At 48.7% G+C, this 26,630-nt stretch overlaps 1 long non-coding RNA gene across 1 annotated transcript in view; it reads right to left on the bottom strand.

The window, feature by feature from the left end:
* Positions 1–415: 415 nt before the first annotated feature.
* Positions 416–26,630, bottom strand: part of LOC133065972 (uncharacterized) — a 30,806-nt gene continuing 4,591 nt past the window's right edge. The window contains exons 3-4 of the long non-coding RNA XR_009695047.1: positions 23,110–23,394; positions 416–563 (exon numbers count right to left, since the gene is read on the bottom strand). This is a non-coding gene — a long non-coding RNA (uncharacterized LOC133065972). The remainder of the gene's footprint in view (positions 564–23,109; positions 23,395–26,630) is intronic.

Below are 26,630 nucleotides of genomic sequence, written 5' to 3'. Positions count from 1 at the left end.
TTCACAGGTAGCAGTGGCCCTCAAGTCCAGACAGGAACCTGCTCAATTAAGGGGCCTGCCCATGGTCTGAGCAGTCAGTGCCTGCTGACCCCAGGACCCCGCTCTGTTCTCCGTGGTGGCCACAGGTCCCATACCCTGCCAGGGCCATAGGAGGAAGAGCCGCATTCCCTAAATAGTAGGGCACGAAGTTCTTGTCAGTTCTGGGTCAGACACTTCGCTGTGGGGATGGTCACACCCAAATAGCCTTGGTTCCAGGCCAGGTACACTGTGTATTAGCACCCTTGACCTTCCAGCCACACTCTGGGATGGGCGCAGAGTGCTGATGGGGAGGTTGGCAGATGGCATGGCACCTCTAGGCAACTCAAAGTAGGGGGAAACTTAGAGATCACATGGCCGTGCCCATCACCTACCTAGGATCACTGGGGAGACCTGATCACTCTGGGACCCGGGTGCCTGAGTGCCTGTTCAGTGTTCTTCCATCACAGCCTCGCCAGGCATGGAGGAGGCGGCTGCCAGGCCTGGGCCCTTGGCGTACGTTCTGGGAGACGTTGGCAGCTCTGGTGCTGTGAGGAGAAAGGGAAACATTGATCTGACCTCCATAGCTCTCCCGTGTGAAGGCAGAGGGTGGAAGGGCCCCTAGCCCTCCCTGTGTCTCTTTAAATAGCCAGGCACAGAGGATTTCTCTTTATCTCTAGAAGCCTCCCAATGTGAAAGGCAAACCAAATCCCATTTTTCCATGTCCCAGGATGAGCAGAACCCATTGTCAAAGCCCAGATGATTAACTGCTATGTAAACTTTAGCAGGAGCAAGGTTTCCCGGAAGCCGGGGATGGGGGTTGGGGGGAGGGCTCCCTCTGAGGCTCTGCTCTCTCCCCCTCCTCCGCAGGGCTCAGGGGTGGGACACCGCCCGACAAGGTCAGGCCAGACGGTCACATTTTGCGGGCCCGTAGTGATCTCCAGCCTCTGCAGGATGGCTGCCGCGTGTGGGCCTCCGTGGACCAGGAAAGAGCCTGCCGCCAGGCAGAGGGGAGAGATTAATGCAAGTCAATGTATAACTACGGGTAAGTGGTGCAGGCCTACGACCAATGCAGTGGGACCCGAAAGGAGGCTTTTGGATTTGAAAGAGTAAAGATTTCTTGAAAGAGGTGGGGTTCAGCTGGGCCGGAAAAAATGGGAGGGTCTGAAGAGAACAAAAGAGGAGGGAAGGCGTTTCTGGGAGGGCGAGGGTAGGATCCGACCCAGAAGAGAGGAGGCGTGCGCCCTGGGCTGGGCGGAGGTCCTCACCGGTCCCATTGCCAGTCCCGACGCTGTCATTCATTCAGCCACACCACAGGTGTTTTTTGAGCCCTGCCCAGGTGCCAATAAGAACTGGTAACCAAACAAGAGACAGACTCTCTCTTCTGAGAGACAGAAGAGCTGGCTGGGACCTAGTAAGACGTCTGGCCTAAAGGAGGATGGAGGGAGAGTCCTATTTATACATCTAAAAGCAAAGCAACCAAGTGCAGGGCAGAGGGAACTTCACAACACCAGGAAATGCAGTGAAGATTTAGACTGTATATTTGTATGCATTTTCTAATGTTTTTACAATGAACATATATTATCTTTTATAATCAGAAGAAAATGAAGTTATAAAACAATTTGGGGCTTTTAGTCAACTTGAAGTTCAACACATCACTGGGAACGGAGCTGCCCAAAGGAGCGCCAGTGTGACCCGGAGTCCATGGGGGCGGGGAAAGAGCAGAGATAGGGCTTCCCTGGTGGCTCAGATGGTAAGGAATCCGCCTGCAATGGGGGAAAACTGGGTTTAGTCCCTGGGTCGGGAAGATCCCCTGGAGGAGGGCATGGCAACCCACTCTAGTATTCTTGCCTGGAGAATCCCCATGGACAGAGAAGCCTGGTGGGCTAGAGTCCATGGGGTCCCGGAGAGTCGGACACGACTGAGCGACTATGCACACAGGACTTGAGGCCCAGCCCTGTCTCTGGCTGGCTGTGGGGCCTTGGGCAAGCGACCAAACCCCTCGGTTTTTCATCTATAAAATGAGGCGGGTCCCCAAGTTGAAAGGTCCTTTCTGTCCTAACGACTTCATGTCTCTAGGCCCCCATCTCAATAAAACTCCTGAAGAAACTCACTGACAAACTGCAGCGGAAAGGAGGAGGTGCAGAAGGCTGAGAAGGTTGTCCTGTGAGTGGGGAAGACCAACCACATGGCTGCCGACTTAAAGCAGGGGGAAAGGCTCATTCCGGTGGATCCAGCGGGCAGAACCTGGGCAGAGAGGTGAGCATCAGAGGGGTGCGGGCCCCCACTGCGAGGAGCCCTGGGGCAGCAGCTCAGGAGGGAGGCACCCCCAGGCAGTGTGCCTGGGGTCTGCTGGCTGGGCCTGGGAAGCCATTTGTTAGGAATTTCTTCAGGGACTCAAGTGGGGGAGCTGAAGGCTGGACAAAATAATCTTCAACACTTCCACTCCAAGAATTCTAAGAGGTTGAGTGGTGGTCATGACTTCCAAGCCCAAAAAATGAGAGTGAAGAGAATGGAATGGAAAAGGAAACCCTGGATGGGGAAGACCAGTTGGGAGCCTGGGCTTGGGTGGTCTTGCCAAGAGAAGGGATACCCTGGCTGGTCTTTGGGGCCACCCAGGAGGAGCCCATTCCCTCAGGCAGGGGCAGTCACCTGACCCAGCATGTCCCACCCTCTTCATGTCCGAGACCAGCCTGCCCTCTGTGTCCTCATCCCAGCCCCCTTCCCTAGTTCCTAGAGTCTGCTTTGAATTTTTTCTTTTTGACCGCATGGCATGCAGAATCTTAGTTCCCTGACCCCCTGCACTGGGAGCATGGAGTGTTGACCACTGGACTTCCAGGGAAGTCCGCTCGAGTCTGTCTGACACTTCATCCGTCCACCCCCCAGTCATCTCCTCAGGGACGGCCCTCGTTGTCTGGCAGCCCCCTGTCCCCAGGCGGCTGACACTGACACGTGGAGGCTCAGGTCCCACACCAGCGCTGGAGGGGACGTGAGTCAGGTGTGGAGATTCTGGCCCTGGCCCGAGGGGGACGTAGACAATGATGTCTTCCAGTTTCTATTTCCTGAAAACGTATAAGAGCTGGGTATCAAGCGATCCATGTCCTCTCTTCCTCACATGTTCTCTGCACAGAAAATGAGGGAGACGATTTCTACCCCACCAAGTTTTCACAGTAGGACACACATCAGGCATCTAGAAACATGCTCAGAGATGTGAAGGGTGGGGAGCCAGCTGCACGGTGCAACCTGCCAAACCCTCAAGCGGGAGCATCCACCTGTCCGAAGACCTCACTGGTGACTTAACTTTTGCGGGTGGATCACCTGCCCCCCACCGCATTCCCACCTCCACAGAGAGGAAGCCAGGGCAGGGCGGCCCAGGGCAGAGAGCAAGTGAGTGAGCTCTGTGTCCAGGCTGCGGGTCCACACTGCCCGTCGGTGGACAGATGGACCGTGGCATTCAAGGTGGGAGACCAAACCGGGAGAGGCTCGGGGCACTGAGAGATGCCGCCTTGCTCACTGCTGAGCCTGGCACTCCTGGGGCCGCGTCACCGGCCCTTTAATAGCAGCTGATCACCACTGGCATTTATTGAGCTCCTACTACACACGGCGCTGCGCTTCCCCTCTGACATCATTGCTAACCACCACAACAACTCTGGGAGGTGGCTATTACTGTTCCTATTTTTAGACAAAGAAATGGAAGCTCAAGGAGATGAAATGCCTTGCTCAGGGTCACATGGGCTCCAGTCTGAGGCCTGACTCTCAGGCTGGGACTCCTGTCTCTCCAGCCCTTCACGATCAGGTGGCGGGAGAACCTTTCCCTCCATGAGCACCTACTCTGCGCTGAGCCCTGTGCTGAAGCCCTGGGGGTGCGGGGGGGCGGTGAGGTCCCTGCGCCCCGGGGTTCACCTTGCCCTGGTGGAGCCGCACTAGAGCCAGGGAGAAGGAAGGGGCGACCCCATGTCAGCAGAGCTGGGGAGAGACAAAGGTGGGAGAAACCCTGACACGGATGAGCCCCCACGACTGCCTGTCTGGTGATTGGTGCCCTAGCCCCAAGGTCTGAACTCTCCAGGTGAGAAACTGCACCTGCGTGCTCAGTCATATCTGTCTCTCTGCAACCCCATGGACTGTAGCCTGCCAGGCTCTTCTGTCGGTTGGGTTTTTTGGGCAAGAATACTGGAGTGGGTTGCCACTGGGAAAGCGACGCCTAGAAATGTCAACAGGAGGCCAAGTTCACAGTGGCTACCCGGCAGAGCCACCACTGTGCAGGCACCTGGCTGGAGCCTCGCAGCCTCTCACAGATGGGCGTCACACTGTATTCCTAGGAAATGTGTGAAAATATAAGAAAAGAGGGTCCCAGAAACTCCTAAGCCCAAAAGTCCTCGGTGAGAGCCCAAGGGGGCCAAGGGTGTCGGGGTCTAGCTCCAGCCACAGCCATCTTCAGATATTCCAAAGGACAGGCAGGGAGATGCTCGGGAGCCAGGATGTTCCAAACCGCAGGAACTCTGAAGGGAACTCCAGCACCTGCCCCCACGCCTGCCCTGACCTTCTCCCTGCAGACCCAGATTACCAGGTAGTGATCTTGGCCTGTAAGAAACTCATCCTTTCCTCACCCCCTCGGCCTGTCCAGTCCAGCCCGCTCCTCCGGGCCTCCCCCGCCTCTGGGGGGACTCCAGGCAACAGGCCTGGGCACCTCCCCCTCTCCACGCGCAGGTGGGTTGGTGAAGCTGGCCAGGAGAACTGGTAGGACTCCCATCCCTTCTGCCAGAGGCAGAACCTGCAGCGGTAATCACAGGGCAAAGGAGAGGGCCAGCCGAAGACTCAGGAAGAGGAGGGCAGGCTGGCAGCCCCGGGGCCTGCATTGGGGCTGGCTCAGAAGCAAGAGGGGCCCTTGGAGAGTCGGGTTCTCTGTTCCTGCCCAGACAGACCCGATCAGTACTTCCTGCCCTACCGGCCCCTGATACTAATACCCCGACACAGTCTTCTTCTCTGCCATCCTCCAGGCTTCTGAGAAGTTCACAGCTGGATTTTCTGATAGAACCTCTGAGGGGCCCACATCACCCCCAGGAAGCAGCCTGTGAAAAAGGAGTCAATGATGTCCTAGAAGTTGGGGGCAGAGGGATGGGGGCTTGGTGCCCAGGCAAAGAGGAATGACCTTCCCTAAGGAGGCCAGGGTGCTTCTGAGGGTGGACACTTGAGGAGGAGCCCTCTACAAAGTTTGCTCTGTTGGTGGGGAATTTGTTGAAGAGACAGTAGAGGAGAAAGAGCATCCATGGCCTGGTTGGGAGATGTAGGGGAAGCATTCCCACACTCAAAATGGTGCATGAAGACGTGGTGTCAAAGGACTTCCCTGGTGGTCCAATGGTTAAGAATCTGCCCTTCCCCTGCAGGGGGTGCAGGTTCAAACCCCTGGTCAGGGAACTAAGATCCTGCAGGCACAGTGTGGCAAAAAAAAAAGAGAAAGGGATTTCCCTGGTGCTACAGTGGATAAGAATCCACCTGCCAACGCAGGGGACACGGGTTCGATCCCTGGCCCAGGAAGATTCCACATGCCGCAGAGTAACTAGGCCCATGCACCACAACTACGGAGACTTCAGGCTACAACTACTGAAGCCTGTGTGCTTAGAGCCTGTGCTCTGAAACAAGAGAAGCCACGGCAATGAGAAGCAACCAGAGTAGGCCCTGCTCACAGCGATTAGAGAAAGCCTGAGCAAAGCAGTGAAGACTCAGTGCAGCCAAAGATAAATACATAATTAAAAAAAAAATAAAGAAGAAAAGAAAAAAGACGTGGTGTCAAAATGAATTTGACAGATAAAATTTTAGCCCTAAAATAAAGAATCCCTGCATATCAACAAGAAAAAGAAAATACAGAATATTGAAAACTGGGAAATAATATGCATGAGCTGTTTATGAAAGAGCTTCAAGTGATAAAAATCATGTAAAAAAAAACTTCATTCATAATCAAGTAAAGAAAAATTAAAATTAAAACCAGATATAGAAGTCTATCATAAAACTGATTATTTCAATGAGAAAGTAGGAAAAATCCAAATGTTTACCCCTAGGTTACCATCAAAAATTATAATGAAATGTTGTGTATCCATTAAATACGATGTTATGAAAGTATTTACCAAGGGGAAAATATTTACAATATATTAAGTTTAAAAATCAGTGTTATGGGTAGGTGCACTTTCCATTTTTGTAAACACAGGTAGGCTGATGTACACATCATAAAAGCTATAGAAGACCAGACAACGTGACATTCACAGCACTAAGTTATTCCTCAGTGGTGGAATTAGGATTTTTATTTTCTTTTGATTGTCTGTCTATATTTTGTACTTTTCTACAATGATCCCATGTCGGTTTTGTAATGAAAAGAAACCTTGGTGACTTTGAAAGGGTCCTTGGCAGAGGAGATGTAAGAATTGTTGCTTTCTGTGTACACTCATCCCCAAGAAGTGGCAGTCTTCTCCTGCTTGGTGATCATAAAGGTGGGGTAGGATGGGACTAGGGGAGGAAGGCCGAGGCCCAAGGTCAGCTGGGGGTCAGGAAAGGGATCCAGGAATCCCAACTCTGAAGGTGCTCTGAAGCCCCCAGGGGCCCATGACCTCCGATAGAAGACACAGAGGATTTGGAGGTAAAGAACATGAATGGATCCTAGGTCCACCAGTTGACACAAAGGAAGCAGCTTTATCTTTCTGAAACTCAATGTCTAGAAAGTGGAAGTAACAGTAATGTAGGATATTGTAAGGATCAAATAAGATGATTATTTTCTTTGCAAGGTAAATAGCCCTAAACAGGGACTTCCCTGGTGGTCCAGTGGTAAAGACTCTGTACTTCCACTGCAGAGAGCATGGATTGGATCCCTGCTTGGGGAACTAAGAACCCACCTGCCTCGCAGTGAGCACCCCAACCCCACAAAAGCCCTAAACAAATGTTAGCTGTTGTAGTTAATAACGTTCACCTCCGGTTGAGCCTGAGCAAGAAAGCTGGCCAGCTGCTGCCGTCAGGGCTGCGCTGGACATGTGGGAACTGAGGGGCAAGTGTCCATATGCGGTTCAGGAAAACTCTCGGATTTCCCGGTCTGGTCATAGCACGTAAAAATGAAAATAAAATGAGCCTGAAGGAAAGTGTGCAGCGATTCACTGTCTACTCTTTGAGGAAAGAATATGTAATAAGTGAAAAGAACTCCCTGGGAGTCTGGTGCTGGCGGTGAAAAGGAGGAGAAGATGGATGAAAAGGCATCCTAGGGTTGTTTACTGATGTTCTGGCAAAATGCTTGGGGGCTGAGGTGGGTGGACCAAGGATGCCACACTCGTCATCTAAGGAGACTGGGAGAGGCTGGGTGGTGGTTCCGGTTAGATGGGTCCCCACCCTGCGCGAGATGGGGGAAGCCATGGCTTGTGGGTGGAGGAGGCGGGCACGCCTGTGAATCACAAGCCCCTCTTGTTCAGAACCAGGGAGCTGGCTCCTACAGCGCCTTTCACAGCTTTCATGCAGGGTGGCCTCAAACATCTTCCAAGAGCACCACTTTCTGCATCCCACTAGAAGAAGGGGGTTTATTGCTGACAAGCTTTCTAATACTGACCATGTTTGGAGACTCAGTCTTGTTTTTAGTATTCATTTTTATTTATTTGGCTGTGGGCAGTCTTAGCTGCGGCATGTGGAATCATAGTTCCCTGACCAGGGATCGAACCCAGGCCTCCTGCCTCGGGAGCGGGGAGTCTTAGCCATGGGACCACCAGGGAAGTCCCTGGAGACGCCTTCCTGACTGCTCCTCCCCAAGTCCTCCAAATGACGTGCTTCGTCTTCAGGCTTCTTTTCTTGCTTTTTTGCTCCTATTAGGATGCCTTTCCTTCTGTTCACCCCCTTTTCTTCTTTGGGGTCATTTTGGTTGCTCTTCCTCTCCTCGATGCTCAGTATCCCCCCTTCTCCCTTTGTCCACCTCTCTCTGGTTCTGGGTTCAGCCAGCAGCTTCATCTGTGCTCTTCATGTCACAGATACTTGGAGTGACCTGATGCCTGAGCTACAGCACAGAGGACAACCGTGTGCTGAGGTTGCACAGACGGCCACTGGTCAGTAGCGGGGAGTGGGGGAGCCGCCCCCTCCTCCCGGGGCCACCAAACCTGAGGGTTCATGCACATCTCTCCTCGCCCCCTCACTAGTCCCTTCCTCAATTATCCAACAAGCCATTTAAAATCTTTCTCTGACTTTTTCTCATGGTACTCTTGCCAGCCCTACTTCCTGGCCCCCAGGCCCCTCCCCGATCTGCGGGAGCCTCTGATGTATCCAGGCCTTGCTGGTGCCGACATGCCTAGACTGAAAGCGCTGCTCGGCTGTGTGGTTTCGCCTGGTGAACAGAGTCACAGCCTCTTGTCTCCGAGGCGGAAGCAGCGGGGAGAGACCGGCAAGGGCTGTCCGGCGTTCCTGCTCAGCTCAGCAGCCTCTCTCCTGTTCTAGGCGCTTCTCGGCTTTTTGTTTGTCCCCGCTATCCAGCCAAGTGCCAGGACGAGAGTTTCTCCTGGTCTCCTTCATTCCTGAGAACCTCACCCCACTGTGTTTTTTTCTAATCCGAATCTCATTTCGAAATCTCCTGCCCAAGGGGTTTCCCGACACCTCCCAGTTTTGAATCAACCCGCTGTTTACAGCACACCCAGATCGAAAATAGAGATGTCAGGGGGGCCTGGATCTGACACTACGCCCTGAAGACACTCCTGTGCCCACGACAGCCGTTGGACAGGTTGCACCTGGACAAACAAATCTATTCTTGCCTTATCTCCCATGAAAGAGGGAACCAAGTTGGCTCCAAGCTGTGAACAAGGACTGGCTGGAAGGCTGATGCCAACTCAGCTGTATTCCTCCCCTGGGGGACGCAGAGGGGTGCTGTAACCACGGGTCTGGCCTGCGTCTGGGCCATCCTCTCCAAGCAGCCCACAGAACACTCTGCTCCGAAGTGTCCAGTCCCTCCCAGCTTAGCTCCCCATCCCTGAGAGAAGGAGTGGATTTCTGGCCTCAGGGATCCCGAGACATGAGCAACCGCAAGAACAAACAGGGAGAAGTGGGTCAGTGTTTTGAACAAGTGAAAATGGGTTGTTCTCTGCATACAAAGGTGACCCACCACCTGCCTGGTAACCTGAGCCCTGAGTGCGCCCAGCCACCTGCAAAGAGGCTCAGCCTGTGGTCCCAGCCACCGGCTATGCCAATTCTCCAGAGGAAGCAGTTTGGGATTAAAATGGCAACCTGGGTTTCCGTATCGTGTCCTTGCCAATTTTATCTTAAAAATCTAGTCAAAGCCCCAGTTGTGCCTCTAATTCCCAGAGAGCCAGTCCCTTCATCCAAGTGAGCAGAGCGACATTCAGACATCCAGCCAGCCTCTGAGGCTCTTGTCACCCTCTGACTGAGGCTGAAGGTGCCAACTGGAACTAAGCCTTTCTCTCTGCTCCTGTAACTCGAGGCAAGCAAGCTCCCGCTCCTGGCGCGTGGTGTCAACCCTACGTCATCTTGGTTCAGCGCAAAGCCTTCAACGATTGGTGGCAACGACACCGCAGAGGAGAGGACTCTCCTGCACTTCCCCCCACCCCACGCGCCAGGGCCGGAGCCCAGCTCTCCTGGAGGAAGGGCAAGGGTCCTGACAGAAGGACGTGCTCCAGGGCGAGGGGCCGGGAGCAAGGGCCCCCGAGCACGGCCTGGGCGGAACATCGGCGACGGGAACTGTGGGTTGCGGACTTCACCAACATTTTCTTAAAACTCAGAATTGCTCAGCAGACGACCACACACATGCACACAAAAACACTTCAGTGTTACCTGACATCAAAATGGCACATTTTATTGGCAGAAACACAGGAGACATCCACTCATGACTGGGAAGCCTGCCGGCCCTCGCTTTTTTTTCTTTTTTTTGCTTAGCTATGCAGCTTGTAGGATCTTAGTTCCCCGACCAGGGATTGAACCCTGGCTCAGGAGTGAAGGGCTTCCCTTGTGTGGCTCACTTGATAAGAATCTGCCTGCAACGCGGGAGACCTGGGTTCAGTTCCTGGGTTGGGAAGATCCCCTGGAGAAGGGAAAGGCTACCCACTCCAGTATTCTGGCCTGGAGAATTCCATGAACTGTATAGGCCATGGGGTCACAAAGAGTCAGACACGACTGAGTGACTTTCACTTCACTTCAGCAGTGAAAGCACTTATTTCTAACCACTTGGTGGGGAATCCTTGTCTCCCTCCTTTCTAAGGAATTTGCCCATCACACCTTTCTCAATCCCCAGTGCAGAAGTTTGCAATTTTTTCTGCTAAGAACTCCTTTTGGCCACCCAATGAAAATTTTATTCCCTTCAAGTGAGTCTAATTAATTAGCATAACTAAGCCTCTCCTCCTGTCGTCCTCCAGCTCCACAATCTCCTCAGCCTCTTCTCTGTCTCCCTTTCCTCAAACAATTGCCAGGTTCCTCTCAACAGGGTTTAATGAGCTCCCACTGGACTCTGGGCTCAATTCTACAAACCCCCTGAACTCCATTGTCTCCAGAAGATTCCTGTGTCCTTGGGGCTCTCCTGAGGCTCCTGAGGACAGCTCCTGAGGCTGTCCTGGGTTCACTGGTTCCTTCTCTAGGGATGCAGATTGAATGCTCATAAGAAACCCAGCTCCTTAAATGACCCAATCAAAAAATGGGCCAAAGAACTAAACAGACATTTCTCCAAAGAAGACACAGAGATGGCTAACACACACATGAAAAAATGTTCAACAAAACTCATTATCAGAGAAATGCAAATCAAAACCACAGTGAGGTACCATCTCATGCTGGTCAGAAATGGCTGCCATCAAAAAGTCTATGAAGAATAAATGTTGGAGAGGGTGTAGACATTAGGGAACCTTCTTAGACTGTTGGTGGGAATGCAAACTAGTACAGCCACCATGGAGAACAGTGTGGAGATTCATTAAAAAATCAGAAACAGAACTGCCATATGGCCCAGCAATCCCACTGCTGGGCATACACACCGAGGAAACCAGAATTGAAAGAGACACGTGTACCCCAATGTTCAATGCAGCACTGTTTACAATAGCTAGGACATGGAAGCAATCTAGATGTCCATCAGCAAACGAATGGATAAGAAAGTTGTGGTACATATACACAATGGAATATTACTCAGCTATTAAAAAGAATGCATCTGAGTCAGTTCTAATGAGGTGGGTGAAACTGGAGCCTATTATACAGAGTGAAGTAAGTCAGAAAGAAAAACACCAATACAGTATATTAACACATATATATGGAATTTAGGAAGATGGTAACAATGACCCTACATGTGAGACAGCAAAAGAGGCACAGATGTGAAGAACAGACTTCTGGACTCTGTGGGAGAAGGCAAATATGGAATGATTGAGAGAAAAGCACTGAAACATGTATATTACCATATGTGAAACAGATCGCCAGTCCAAGTTTGATGCATGAGACAGGATGCTCAGGGCTGGTCTGGGACAACCCGGAGGGAGGTGGGAGGGGGATTCGGGACGGGGGGACACATGGACACCCGTGGCTGATTCATGTCAATGTATGGCAAAAAACCACCACAATATTGTAAAGTAATTAGCCTCCAATCAAAATTAATTAATTAATTAAAAAAAAAAGAAACCCAGCTCCTCATGACCCATGAGGGAAGGTAGTTTGGAAGAGGCCTGACAGTCACAGACAGCACAGGTTTAGTGAAGGCACGCCCCGGGGGGAGCTGGTGTGGGGAGGGCCGCCTGCCCAGCACAGCCGCCCTTCAGTCACGTTCCCGCTGCGGCAGGCCACGCTGTCGCCAGCCGGGAGGGACAACAGCATTCGCTTACGAGGCCTGCAGTTTACCTCGATGGCCCCTGGTCCCCGGCCCCTGGCTGTCTAACTGGCTGTGTTGAGAGAGAGCCCCCAGGAAGGAGGGGTGTCCTTGTGCCCTCCCGTCAGAACTCTGACGCCTCTACATACAAGGGAGTGGGGCTCCCCAGTTCCCGGCTGCCTCATCCTTGAAAACATCTTGTCAACCTGCATCAGAGGACACACTCTTCTCATTCTGCCTCTGTTCCTGGAACACAGGTGGGAACTGTGCGGCCTGGCAAGTCATGCAGGGGTGGCTGAAGAAGTGTCAAATCACTGTTTATCCCACTTCTGGGGCTCAGTGTCAAGGCCAAGGTCAGGAAGGAGCAGTGCCGACCCACCCCACAGTACCACCTGGGGCCGTGTCCAGAGCATCTGCTCCTTGCTCTCGGGCCCCAACCCCAAGGCCACAGAAGGAAGCCCTGGACTGTGGAGACTGGTGAACTGACCCAAGTGCCACAGCGAGTCAGGCCATGCTCTTCCTAAAATACTTCTAACTACTTTATGACAAGTGTCTCATTGATCTGGCCAACAACTAACAAAAGAAAGGAAAAAAAAAGGAAAGGGAAGAAGAAGCCTTCTCATTTTACTGAAACAAAAGTGAATGGGGGGAAAAAAAAACTGAATGGGGGGACTTCCCTTGTGGTCCAGTAGCTAAGACTCCATGCTCCCAAGGCAGGGGGCCCAGGTTCGATCCCTGGTCAGGGAACTAGATCCCAGCACTGCCATATAAATTTAAAAATTTTTTTAATTTTTATTTTTTTATTTTAAAAAAAATTTAAAAAAAATTTTTTTAAAGTGAATGGAGAGGGGGAGCTTTGGGGTGAACTAGGAAGCCAATGAAAAAGTGTAAACAAACTAAAAAACCCTGACCCTGGCCCCAGGGCCACAGCAAATCAGATAGTTGAGGGTGTGCATGCGTGTGTATGTGTGTGTGTGAGAGAGAGAGAAATCAGAGAGGGAGACAGGGGTCCTCTACTCTGGTCTCTGACAGTTCAGACTGACTCCAAAAGATGGGCTGAATTTGACCCCTCTACACTCCCACCCCCGCCTTCCCCAAACTTTGTAAATAATAGAGACGCTCACTAGAGTAATTAGAAGTAAAAAATTGTCAGCCAAGTGGTTTAAGAAGGTGTGGCTGGAAGCATTCTGTGTGTTTTCTCTAAAGGAGGACTGTGTAGACAGTCAAACACGTGAGTTTAATAAGCTTATAAATTTAGAGTGACTCCACATCTTACAGTGAGGTCTGGGGTTCAGCTACGTCACCTGTGAAGTCAAAGAGGCGGCTGTGGGCTTCTCCTCCCTGGATGTGGCCTCCAAAGTCTGCGCCCAGGGTTTCTGCCTCAGTCTGTCTCTTTTCCTACGTAACTGACCCAAACAATTCAGCCCCTGGTGTTTTTGCAGAGGGAGGTAACAACTCCTGGTATTCAGAGATGTTTTCTGATGTCCTATCTCTTCCCTCCCCTCCTTAGTCTGCCCTGAGCTACCTGAAATAGCTCAATCAGCGCTGATCTCCTTCAGGAACTTACATGCTTCCTAGAAGAGACACGGACTTGTTCTGGATAACTCTTACAAATCCACAAGGTGCTCAAGTTCCAGGCACTCTGATCTCAGTAATCACTGTTTATTATAGTGCTTTTCTGGCCTCTTCTACCTACAGTATTTCTAAACATTAATTTAATTGAACTTAAAAGATATTGTGCATGATGTGCCATAATTCGGCAAGCAAATCATGTCAACGGTATCCTGCTGACAGGGTATGTGTAGGGCAGGAAACCACACTGTCAGCTGGAGTGTCCCACGTGTGACTCTGAGCCCCAAACAGCCGCAGTCTCGGGGCTCCCCACGAGGGAGGCACACGTGGGTAACGTCATTCATCTGGGCCCTCGCTGCTCCGCTGGATCTAAAGGTGCTCTCCCTTTCCAGGCGGTTTGTTCTGCAGAACTCACACTTGGGCTGCCCCTTCAATATTTTACTCTCTTTCTGGCACATGCCAGCCTGGACAAGAAGGCAGAGCAAGTCTGTAGCTGAATACTTTGTTAGCTCTTTTTACAGAGCACTGCTGATATTCAGGGCTTGCTGCCCCCATCATGCAACTATCTGTTAACAGATGGGACAGACAACCTCCTAACCAGGGCTGCTACATGTACTCTGACTCACGCCCTTGGTTCCATTCCTTTCAAAGATCATTTGGGTGGGGGGCTTCCCTGGTGGCTCAGTGGTAAGGAATCCGCCTGCCAGTGCAAGAGACACGGGTGCGATCCCTGGTCTGAGATGATCCTACATGCTGCAGATCAACTAAGCCCAGGCTCCACAACTACTGAGCCGGTGTCTAGAGCCCGGGAGCCGCAACTATGGAGCCCACCTCAACGGGAAGCCCACGCACCTAAACAAAGAGTAGTTACCACTCACTGCAACCAGAGAAAGCACTTGCCGCAACGAAGACCCAGCACAGCCATAAATAAGCAAATAAAAGGAGGAAATGATATTTATTTTTAAAGATTATTTAGAGGGAATTCTTCACTGGCCAATAATGCAGATTTGTTCTCCTTATGCCCCCAACCTGCACGCTTGGATCTGACCTGACAGCGTGAGCCTCCTCTTTGCATTGATGTTTTTCAGAGTCTGTCATTCTTGTGAGTTTTCCTTTGAGAATATAACTAAGACTGGACTTGCTTGGCGGTCCAGGAGTCAAGGCTCTGCCTTCTAATGCAGAGGGTGGGGTTTCAATCACTTGCCCAGAAACTAAGATCCCACATGCAGCAGGGTATAGCCAGAAATTCTGAACAAGCAAATAAATAAAAGTTGTTTTTAAAAAACGTAATTTGTAAAAAGAAGATGCATATACCCAAAACAAAAGAGAAGCCCCAGTCCTATGGATGCTGCATGAGTGGGTAAAAACTTTAAGATGAGGGAATTGAGCAGAAACCTCATAACATCCGAAGGATTCTTGGTGCAAAAGTTACTAAAGCCACTCCCTCACTCCCACAGCAGCCGGAGACACACACCTGCCCTTCCCCAGGCTGACTGAGCTGGACTAGATAGGCATCGAAAAGCTGTGCTACCTCCCTCCCGACTGAATCAGTGTCCAAGCGGTGCCTCCCTGGACTCCTCGGAAATATCACCAAGCAGAAGTTCTTCCGAGGGGTGAGCACAACCTTCGGGAAGACTAGCACCACCCGAGAGTGCCGCCCCAATCTCTCTGTCTTTGGTAGGTTCAGAGGAGGACTCAGGAAAGGGGGGTGTCCTGGAAGGAAGCAGCCCAGGTGCGCGTGAGGGACTGTGCCCGGGGGGCAAGGAGACGGGCTGAGAGTGAAGGCGCTTCCGGAGCCGCCGCTGCACACGCAGGTCTGAGCTGGAAGGCAGAACCAGAAACTGAGTGATGAAATAGAAACACATTCTTCGTGGTGATCGAACTCCCAGATTAAACCCGCTTTATTTCTTTTTTAAAAAATTCATCTCTGTAGCATCTGCTTGCCTCTGGGCATGTGAAGCTTTTGCCTTCTTGTTCAGTCCTTTTCCAGAGGCGAGAGGGGTGAGAAGCGTCACGTTCTCATTCGGCACCAGATTGGGTCACGAGTGGATGGATCGTTCTCCTTATAAATGCATCAAATCTGACCAATCAACATGTGGGTCTGACAGTCACTGAGTGTTTTGAACAAGAAACCACAGCAGTGAGGAGCTCTAAAAGGCCACAGCCTCTGCTTTGAGGCGCTTCTGTGGGACTGATCATGTCAGCCTGGCTACACCTGGCTTTATGCACCTGCCCTGATGTCTGCACAGGTCAGGGTTTTCTAAATGGAGATCTCAGCCCTTCCTGACTCACTGGTAATCAGACCCTTTGTTTTCATTTAAGACGTCCTCCACTAGTAACAGCTTTGGATAGTTATCCTCTGGTTTGTCTATCCTCCTACCTACTTACATCCTCCAGAAGAGTCTCATATTTAAATAAGCCCAAGCATGAATCTCTGGTAAAGAGAAGACTATTCCTGTAAAAAGGGTAAGTCTTCCCAGGTTTGTGTGCCTCAGCTGGGACTGCTGACACAAATAATTTTCTTTTCTTTCCTAGAACTGATCTCCATTGCATTTTCCTCTTCTTTTCATCTATGATTTTTTTTTTAATCACCAAAGAAGAGGTTTGTTGCCTAAACTGAAAAAAAAAGGTCAATAACCAATCTGTGTCTTGTTGTATCAAAAATTCTTTAAGGTCCTACAAATGCAGGTGATTATTACCAAAAGACTTGCATGATAAGGGAAGTGGAGGAATCCCGCAGGGAGCTTACGGCCTGGGTAAGGTCATTCCTGAGCAGGTAACAACTGTTTCACAGCGCTGCTCACAGGCTTCTCTGATGGCCATATTTTCAGAACGGAGAATTGGTGGCAGTCTGATGCACTCAGCAAAGGACCAGTGTCTTCTGCCTCAGAAATTGAGATTGTCCCAAAAGCTGAGGCCACATGGCTTCCCACAGCACGGCTCAAAGAAGCCTTTCTCTGTTGCACTCAGCTTAGTAGGTGAACGCAGGGATCTTGCAATCACTTCACACCTCAGTTTCCTCCCACTGCCTGCTCTTTTTGATAAACCAGAGTTTATCACGTTGAAGAAAGCAAAGGTTCATACAATCTTCCAAACTGACCTATCCACAATTTTCTTTTTTTTTCCCCCCACCAAATCAGCCCCCTTCCCCTTTAAAAAGAGATAGGTCAGCAGAACATGAGCATAGCTCCGCCTACTGACGATTCTTGGCAGGACGTGTTACTGCTCTGTATAAGGCTGGCACTTTTCAGATTAAAAAGCAATTCTTCCAAAACCGCAGTCCAAAAGCTATTAGGACCTGGACTTTGGACAAATGCCAAAGGTGACAGTCCCGGTCTTCTTCCAGAGAGAGTAGGAAAAAGACCCACTAGAAGGAAGAAATCTTCAATGATCACATAGAAAAGCTAAGTAAAATGTTGGAACCTGTTCAACCACCCTACTTCAGTTAGAAGGTACTTTTTAACAACATTAGGAAAGCGAAACTAGCTGTGGGTGGGGTGGAAATGTTGCCAGGTCATCCCGCCTGAAAAAAACCCCACGATTGTGCCTACATGACGGACGTGCCACGGCGGCACCATGGTGGCACCGCTGCGCCACGTGGCCGCGAGGACCACGCTAGCATTTTCTGTGGCTCCTGCCCAGGGGGCTGTTCCCCGTGTTTTGGTGACCACTAGCTCATCACTTGAGGTGACTGGGTTACTGATTTGTTATTCCACAGCGTGATTAAGAAACAATCATCTAGGAAAACACAGATGCACACATCAGTGTGTAAGAAAAGGCCCGAGGGTGCTGAGGGCTTGCTGGGTCAGGCGTCTTGGTGAGAAGGTGGGCGGGTAGGGGGCAGGAGGGCAGGACCCAGGGAGATCCGGCCAGGCGACTCCGAGGCCAGCCCAGCAGCGCCCTCTCCTGGAAGTCTGGAGCAGGCCCGGCGCGGGCGTGCACGCCTTCTTCCAACCAGATGCGCGACTGCCCCCTATTGGACAAAATGCTATTCAGCTTTGCCGGATAGACGGCTGAAGGGAGACATTGGCTATAAGGCGCGCCAGGTGGCTTCAGGCGAGGAAGGACCTTCTAAGTTTCAGTTTCCACATCTATAAAATGGAAGTGGTCGGTAACAGTATCTGGCCTTGCAAACGGCTGTTATCAGGAGGAAATGAATGAAGTACCAGTGTGTTCACCTCTGCCTGCCGTTCTGCTCTCTGCCCTGACAACATCCAAGTCACTTTCCTGAGGTGATCTTTCTCTCCAGTGTCTTTGAACCAGGGGCACAATCATAAAAACAATTTAGTCATGTTATTCTAAGCTCTAGTAGCTAGTGGCACCTCACTTCTGGTAGCTTTAATAATTTCACAAATGCTTTAAGAGTAATTCTGGAAGCACTTTTTTAAAAAAAGCATTTATCATGATTTAAATCAATTTTCTGATAATTTATGGTTAGTGTCTAAATCCTCCACTGGATTATGAGTCCCCTAAATTCGGGCACCTGTGTGTCTTCTGTATTACCGGTACCTACCAGCATGGTGCCTACTGCACAACACATGTGAGATAAATATCTATTGAATAAACACATAGATGAATCACAAGAATTGGTAAAGGCCAGCCAGAAAGGGCACAGTCAGATATGGGGGGAACAATCCTTTTTCAAGAATGCTAACAGGGACTTTCCTGGTGGTTCAGTGGCTAAGACTTCATGCTCCCAATGCAGGGGACCTAGCCTTACCCCTGGTTGGGGAACTAGATCTCACATAGGATCCTGCATGCCACAGCTGAAAAAGAAGAGAAAAAAAAAAAGATCCCACATGGCAACAAAAATTCAAGATCTCCCACGTTGCAGCTAAGATTCAGCACAGTCAAACAAATTAATTACAAATTAAAAAAAAAGAGTGGTGACAAACTAATATTAAAAATGAGAGACTTCCCAGGTGGTCCAGTGGCTAAGACTCTGTTCTCCCAACACAGCAGGCCCCGGGTCAACCCCTGGTCAGGGAACTAGATCCCACATGCTGCAACTGAAGATCCTGCATGCTGCAACTAAGACTCCTGTGCAGCCAAATAAATAATTTTTTTTTTTTTTTACAAATGAAAGGGTAGGGTGATGAAAAAATTTCGGAACTAAATAGAGGTAATGGTTGCACAATCACGTGAAGGCACTAAATTTCACTGGATCATACACTTTAAAATGGTTAATTATACATTACGTGGATTTCACCTCAATAATAAAAAAGAAAAAATGAAAGGGCAGAATCGTAAATAATCATGATCCATGATGATTTAGACATTCTACAAATATTTGATGAAGTCAATATAAAGAGAATAACTTTGATACAGTGTTTGATGGTTTACTTAAATGTCTCCATGTAAATGATTCATCTGTGCCTCTCAACCGGCCCATGGACTTGCCCAGGAGGAAACTGAGGAGCCCGGATGTTCCCACAGTGACTTCCTATTCCTCAGACGGGCTAGGAGCGCTCACCACTGGGAGGCGCTGTTCCCTCAGCCTCCTGCCTGAAAAGGACTTCCTCCAACCAGTTGCTTCTCTCTCACCCCTTTCTGGGCCTGACTTGGAGAGGCATCTCATCAGAAAGGCCTTCCCCAACCACTTTCTCTAAAAAACACAGTCCAGCCACTCCCCTCTGTCATTTTCTCTCTGCTACCCTGCTTGGTTTTTCTCAAAAATTCTTAGCTCATGTTACATATGGACACAGGTTTTCTGTCTCCTTCCACAATAGCATAAGCAACAGAACAGGGGTATTCGTCAGCTTTGTTCTCTGTTACAATCCTGACTTCTGGAATAGTGCCTGATAGGTGCTGAAGAAATACTTGTTAAAGAATGAAGAAGCAGTAGAATTTTACCAAGAACCTGTCTGGATCTTTGGGGGAGTCTAGGTTTTATAGGTGATACTACAAAAATGAAATTACAATATGTGTGTGTGCTCAGTCATGTCTGACTCTTTGCGACCCCATGGACTGTAGCCTTCCAGGCCCCTCTGTGGGAATCTCCAGGCAAGAAAACTGGAGTGGGTTGCTATTTCCTTCTCCAGGGGATCTTCCTGACCCAGGAATTGAACCTGTGTCTCTTTAGTCTCCTGTGTTGGCAGGTGGATTCTTTACCACTGAGCCAATTATAATGTGACTGAAATAAAGTACCAAGTTGGGGACAAGTTCCTCTTGTCCCCAAGGGTGGGGCACCTGTCTGTTGTGTCCCTGGCTCAGCATGGTGCCATCCACCTAATACGGGCATTTGTCTATATGATATCAACAAGACATGATGGATTCCAGGCGATACTGCCAAAAATGGCAGAACTGACCACAACACACATCCAGGTCCCACCCTGGGTGTGCACACCGGGGGACTGGGGCTGGAGAATTTCTGAGGAGGAGAGGAAGGGAGGAAGGAGAATATGCTGGGCAGGAGTCAGAGTCCAAGGAGCACCAGAGTGTGACCTCGCAAGCCTTAAGTAATCAGGGTAGGAATAGCTCCTGAGATCAAATTGATCTGCAGTGCAAACCTTGTGAGATTAATTTGGGCCCACTAGGGGGAAGATCCCAGGGCAGACCTCTTAAGAGTTGGGTCAGGGTGGTCTGACAACACGATAACCCTTGCAAGATGGACAATGAACCTCTGAGACCCAGTGGCCATCCCAGAGGAGTGCCCAGTGGCCTCTGAGAAATCCGTGCCCAGGAGCAGCAGCCGCCGCCTTCCTTCAGTCCCTGAGTCAGGCAGCCAAGCACAGAGGAAAACCTTCTGGGGTCGCATACAGGACACAGATTAGGAGCCAAACTCCTAAAGCTCTGCTGTCTCCTCCCTTGCACCTGTTTGCACCTGGGTCTCTTAAGTGCAGTTTACAAATTGCAAACAATCTCACACAAAGATAAAATCTATCATTTGTCCAAACTGGTGGCTGCTATGGCCCTTGTTACATCTTGGATGGAACAAAATAGTTAACGTGGACAGATACCTGTTTGTCATCCTGTGCCTCACATTCTAACTAAATGGAACAGAAACACGTTTCAACCTTTAGAAAATTGCAAAAACCTTTAAAAAATGTTCTGAACTTGAATGTCTACAGAGAATTCCAAGCTATGTAAGCTATGACACACACACATGTTTTCTCCAAAAACTTCCTTATAATATGTTCAAAGTTCACAGCTGAAAATTCCAGCAGGGACTTCCTTGGCGGTCCAGTAGTTAAGACTTCACTAAGCAGTGAGTAATGGGTTCCATCTCTGATTGGGGAGCTGAAATCCCACATGCCTCACAGCCAAAAAACCAAAACATTAAATAGAAGCAATACTGTAGCAAATTCAATAAAAACTTTGAAAATGGTCCACAGCAAAAAAAAAAAAAAAAAAAAAAAAACCTTTTTAAAAATTCAAGCAAATTAATCAATTACAAAACAAATTAAACACACAAAAAAAATCACAACATGATTTGCATAGCTCTCATTACTTTGGCCATTTTCCAAGGGGTGATTGACACTTCATTTTAATGGGTGTTGTTTCTGGGAACTATGACCATTGACCTTTGGCCTGTAGGTAAACCTCCTCCTTGTGGGCACTCAAGCATGGGTGGGTATTTACTTTTTCTCAATTCCCACAGCACGGAAGAAAAAACAAAGCAAAACGCATTACTGTTTTTATCTTATATTCCCTAACATTCAGAAAGAGTATTTGGCCATCAGTTGGAGGCCCGGGCTGACATGAGATCAAATGAACAGGCACAGCCTGGTGTCAAACTGAATCCAGCAAACTTGAGCATCTGCAGAGGGGCAGGGACCCAGGCAGGCTGGTGGGCTCTGGTCCACAGCCACCAAACGCAAGGCAGATGGGCAGCAAGAGTTGCTCTATGGGCCCGGGCAGCCAGAGCTTCTTACTTTTCAGGAAAAACCAGAAACCCAGGTTTTAATAGGAACTCTATTTTTAAACATTAGCAATTAGTTCTAAAAACTGCTTTCAGAATATTCTATGGGCCCAGTGACTCTCCTTGCGGTCCTGTGGTTAAGATTTTGCCTGTCCATGCAGAGGATGTGGGTTCGATCCCTGGTCAGGGAGCTCAGATCCCCCACATGTTGCATGGCCCCTCCCCAAAAAATCAAAACATAAAACTGAATCAATATTGCCACAAATTCAACAGACTTTAAAACTGGTCGCATAAAAAAAAACTTTTTAAAAAAAAAAAAAAAAAAGAACTTCTAAAAATTCATTTGAAAAAAAAATATGGGCCAAGCAGTACACATCTGTGGCCTAATACGGCCCTCAGGCAGCCTGGCTGTGAATCTGGGGGGCCTGAATCTGCCACTCTTTAACTGCGCCTGGCGGTTGCTTTCCTTCCTTCCCTTGGGTTCAAATCCTTGGATTCAAAGTGATATACCTGCCTAGACACTTTGACCACTCCAGGGCCCAACTTCCTCATCTATAAAATGCAGATAATAACATAACTCCTCTCATATGGTGATTATGGGAGAAAAGGAGATACTGCAGGCAAAGAATCTACCTGCAAAGTAGGCATTTGGTGAAAGACATCAGCTATGATTAGTTGTAAGCCTGGTGTCTCCCTCATCACCATCATTCAAAATTAATCAGCAAATTCTGTCAAATAGGATTTATCCTCCAGTCTGTCCTCTTGTTCTCATCCCCATTTTCTGTGCCTTAGTTTTTAGTCTCGTCCTCTCACTTCTGAACTGTTCATTCCAGTGATCTAATGAACAGACCTCCTGAGCAGGGGACTCTGTGCCAGGGACCTACTTAGTGTCCCATTTTGACCCACTCCCATGCTGCTCCCAGCTGACTCAATCTCTGCTCAGCAAATGATGAAAAGCAGACATGCTGGAGTCTTTTTCCCTGTCACCTACAGAACAAAGGCCAGTTTCCTTATTCTTGCATGCAAGGCTCCCCCCACCCCCAGCTCACCTCCTCCCAGTCTCTATAATCCTCTCCCTGTTCCAGCTGCACCAAACTACTTTTTTCACCTTTTCCCAAGTGAGTCACATGGTTTCTGGTCATCATACGTTGGCAACACTATTCTTCCTGCTTAGAATGTTTGTTGTCCTCTTCTCACCCAATGTCAACCCCTTCTCACCCTGCTAAGTCTAGCCCCAAATGGTCATCTCCACCAGGAAGCCTTCTGGGATCACCTCTCTAAGCAGTCACCCTGCCTCCTCTGCATTTCCCACCAGACAGAGTACATAGGTCCCTTCAAGTCCTCTCACAGTGCGTGGTAACTGGTTTACTAAGGCATCTCTCTCGGGATGAGACAGACAGGAAGCTGAGGGTAAGAACCTGGTCCCTTATATTTGTTGTATTTCCAGCTAGCACGTTGGTGAGTGTTCAGTGTTGGCTGAATGAATTAATGGGACCAAGAGGGCACTTGAACAAAAGCCATACAATAATGCCACTTTTATACAACTTGTTGTTAGAAACAGGGATCTTGGACTTCCCTGGTAGTCCAGTGGTTAAGACTCCAAGCTGCCACCGAAGGGGGCACGGTTTCAACCCCTGGTCAGGGAAGTTCCGACTGTCGCAATTTGTGGCCAAAAAGGAAAAGACAAAAGAAAGACAAAAACAGGGATCTTTGGGAATATGCAAAGAAAGAATAATAAAAAACATATAAAATCACCCAAGAGCCCACAATTCCCTGTAATGTGCACATTTTGGTAAAGTTTAGTAAAAAAATATATATATTATATAAAGTTCTAGCTACTCAGATGATTGAAAATATCTGCACTTACACAAGGTGGTGTCATGGTGTCTTGATCTTCACTTTTTCTTTCTGCGGTCTCAGTGGAATGCATCTCATATTCCAGGAGAAAATGTAATTCAGCCAAAGAACAAGTCTGATGATTTAGTTCACAGTTTATATACTGTGAAGCGCAATCTGAGAGACTCACGTAACAGAAAACTGTCCGTCTTGACTGGGTGCCTGTGCATGCCTCTTAGAAGAGGGGCAACAGTTTCTCTACACTCAGATATCACCAGAGGAGGCCCAGAGTGGTTGATCTTGGGAAGGCAGAGGTCTGAGAAAGAAAATAAAAATCATTGTCTTTTGGCATTTATGTTCTTAACTTGCCTCTGAAGCGTTCATTCAACAAGCATTCACTGGGACTTCCCTGGTGGTCCAGTGGTTAAGATTCCATTCTTCCACTGCAGGGGGCACAGATTTGATTCCTAGTCCAGGAACTAAGATCCTGCATGCCACGTGGCATGGCAAAAAAAAAAATAATAATAATTTTTAAGAAACAAGCATTCATTGAATGAACGGACAGGTGGCTCCACAACCTTGCTCCCTGACTCACAGCCAGAATGGTAAACCATGCTGTGAAAGGCTAGAACAGGTTGTCGGACTCAGCTAGCAACAGCAGAAGCAATTCAGTACAATGGTTCCCCATGCAGTTCTGGGTTCAGGCTTGCCTTGGCTCCGGGGCTGGCCCAGGCAGTTTCTAGCTAAGTAGAGCTGAGAGACTGACAGTTCTTATCTTAGAGGGTTGTTGGAAGGATTAGATGATAGAGAATATGTTAAGTGCTCAGTATAGTACCTACGAGATTATTTTGATTATTATAAGAATTCAGTCAATGTTAGCTATCCTCATTTGCTAAGATGATCCTACTGATAGGTTTAAGCCTTCTGTAGTTTATCTTTACAACTCTGTCCACACCCAATATCTCCACTTTACTGCCTTAACTATGAGATCAGAGTTCCTAGAGAATGCAAGAAACAGCAAGCTATAAACTTCTAACCAGGGACTTTCCTGGTGGTCCAGTGATTAAGACTCTGTGCTTCCACTACAGGGGGCAAGGGTTTGATCCCTGAACTAAGGGATCAGGGAAATAAGATCTCACATTTTGCGTGGTGTGGCCAAAAAAATAAACTTCTGACTGATAAATAAGCAGAAATAATGGATCCAAGGAGAAGAAAACAGGCCACATATACCAAACACCTGGTTGGGTACAGTGACTCAAGTATAAAATAGATCTGGACCCTTCATGGCCAGGGAGATATGGATAATAAAGAGGTATGCCTTCAAATTGCTAGGGGAAATTCCACACCTCTGCAAGCCTAGACAAGTGTGGAATGATATTTTCAGGAATTCAAGGCTTCAAAAAATCTGAGATATTCTAAGGAACAGCATAAATTATTATAGCAATTTCTCAATAGGTGTTAAATAGTATTGAGACAAGTAGTCACTGAATTGAAGGACTGATTCACACAGCACCTACATGCTGAGTACCTGTGATGCATTGGTTAGAGAACTGACTGGAACAGGTAACCCAACAGATACACGTTGATTCCCTCTGGAGCTTATATTCTAGTGGAGAGAGATAGTAAACAACCATAGAGGGGAAACTGATTCAGATGAATGCTCCAGAGAAAGATGGAGAAGGATATGGCAACCCACTCCAGTGTTCTCCAGTATGCCTGGTGAATTCCATGGACAGACGGGCCTGGTGGGCTACAGTCCATGGGGTTGCAAAGAGTCAGACACAACTGAGCGACTATCACTCATTCCAGAGAAAGAAAATCAGGGCTGAAAGCCTCCGTTTGGAGTATACAAGAACTGCAGCTGGTAGAGGATCCGGCTAAGTGACACAATCAGATAAATCCAGAATGCTGGCCAACTATAAGCACATGGGCCAGAGACTTTCCTTGCAGTCCAGTGGCTAAGGGTCTGGGCTCCCAGTGCAGGGGGCCTGGGTTCGATCCCTGGTTGGGGAACTAGATCGCATATGCCACAGTTAAAACCTGGCACAGCCAAATAAACGATCTGAAAAAAAAGTTAAAGAAAAGAATCGCCTTGCAATGCAGGGGATGCGGGTTCCTTCCCTGGTCAGGGAACTGAGACCCCACACGCTGCAGAGCAGCTAAGCCCAGTGCACTGATACTGCCAGTGCGTGTCGGAGCCCACGTGCCACAACTGGAGTCAGTGTGGCAAGAAAAGATCCTGCAGGACCCAACAGAGACCCGACGCAGCCAAATAAATAAATAAATGTTTAAAAAAAAAAAGAATATAGGCCAAGTTAGTTAAAAAGCTATCAAAGTTGTTAAAAAACAAAAGAAATGGGAGATTAATGTAAATTTAAAAGAGGCATCACCAACTGGATGGACATGAGTTTGAGTAAACTCCGGGAGTTGGTGATGGACAGGGAGGCCTGGCGTGCTGCGATTCATGGGGTCGCAAAGAGTCGGACACGACTGAGCGACTGAACTGAACTGAACTGAACAATCACATTCAACATATAAGCCTTGCTTGGATCCTAGGCCAAGGGAAAAAAAATTATAAAGTATATTTTGGGAACCAGGAAGGACTTTGGAATACAGATTGAATGTTAGATGATATTAGGGAATTATTCTTAATTTTTAACTTATTAAAGCTTTTTAACTTGCTTAGGTATTATGACTATGTAGGAGAATGTCTCTCTTCTTAGGAGACACACACTGAAATATACAGTGTGCTGTGTGCGCTCAGTCGCTCATCCACGTTCAGCTCTGCGACCTCATGGACTACGGCCTGCCAGGCCCCTCTGTCCGCGGAGTTCTCCAGTCAAGAATCCTGGAATAGGTTGCTATTTCCTATTCCAGGGGATCTTCCGAGCCAGGGATCGATTCTTGCATCTCCTGCGTCTCTTGCCTCTCCTGCCCTGGCAGGTGAATTCTTTACCAGCACACCATCTGGGAAGCCCCAAAATATATATAGAAAAGGCAAATAGGGCAAACTGTTAGTAACTGCTGAATCTAGAATATTTTATTGCCTATTGCTGTAATCATTAACTTTTCTGTATATATTAAAATGTCCAATATAGAAAAACTAGATAAAAAGGAATGGAGTAGGGCTCACTTAGTCGCGTCTGACTCTTTGTGACCCCATGGACCATACAGTCCATGGAATTCTCCAGGTCAGAATACTGGAGTGGGTAGCTTTTCCCTTCTCCAGGGGATCTTCCCAACCCAGGGATCTAACCCAGGTCTCCAGCAATGCAGGAGGATTCTTTACCAGCTGAGCCACAAGGGAAGTCCAAGAACACTGGAGAGGATAGACTATCTCTTCTCCAGGAGATGTTCCCGACCCAGGAATTGAACCGGGGTCTCCTGCATTGCAGGCGGGTCTTTACCAACTGAGCCATCAGGGAAGCCCAATCATTAACTTTTCTGTATATGTTAAAATGTTCAGTATAGGAGAACTGGATAAAAAGGAGTGGAGAAGGACTTTTCTGGTAATCCAGTGGGGAAGAATCCACTTGCCAATGCAGGGGATTT

The sequence above is a fragment of the Dama dama genome, chromosome 2, assembly GCF_033118175.1.
Source record: "Dama dama isolate Ldn47 chromosome 2, ASM3311817v1, whole genome shotgun sequence".
Taxonomy (NCBI): domain Eukaryota; kingdom Metazoa; phylum Chordata; class Mammalia; order Artiodactyla; family Cervidae; genus Dama; species Dama dama.
The sequence above is the reverse complement of the archived record's forward strand: the minus strand, read 5'-3'. Positions and strand labels throughout refer to the sequence as shown.